We start from the raw sequence: 537 nt of genomic DNA on the forward strand, positions 1-537 counted from the left end.
GAAAAGATTTCTTTGTGTCCCAGGCCCTGTCATTAAAACCTTTCCCAATGTGGAGAACAGGTTTAGTTGCCCAGGCACCTTCAGTGTCTCAGCTGAGTGACCAGGGCCTTCCACATTGCAAAAATGCTCATGATGGCCAACAGAGAGAGCTCGAGCACCGCAGACCCGGAGAGGCGGGTTTCTCTGCCCAGGCAGTGATGGCCAGCAGAGGGTGCAACATCGGCTTTACTGACCCAGGGCACCTGAGAGCAGGAAGGGCGTTGATTGCTCCCAGAGTACTCGGGGCCTCTGCCGCTGCCTCAGTACAGAGAGCAGAGCTGCATTTCCAGCAGGTTGTGCCGCCCGCCCCAGGGGAGATCTTGGGAGCTTTGTAGCAACTTGGCATCTCCTGAGTCGCCAGAGAGAATTTGTCTTATTGTACTGAGTGCTGAGGAGTGGGCGCTGGGTGGCTTCCCTGGGCAAGCTGGTTGCTGAGCTGCACAGGCCCTTGCATATTCTGGGCTGTTCCCGTGTTTCATTCCTCCCATTCCCGGACAG

Source organism: Panthera pardus, unplaced genomic scaffold, assembly GCF_024362965.1.
Source record: "Panthera pardus isolate Hobbes unplaced genomic scaffold, ASM2436296v1 HiC_scaffold_13, whole genome shotgun sequence".
Classification (NCBI taxonomy): domain Eukaryota; kingdom Metazoa; phylum Chordata; class Mammalia; order Carnivora; family Felidae; genus Panthera; species Panthera pardus.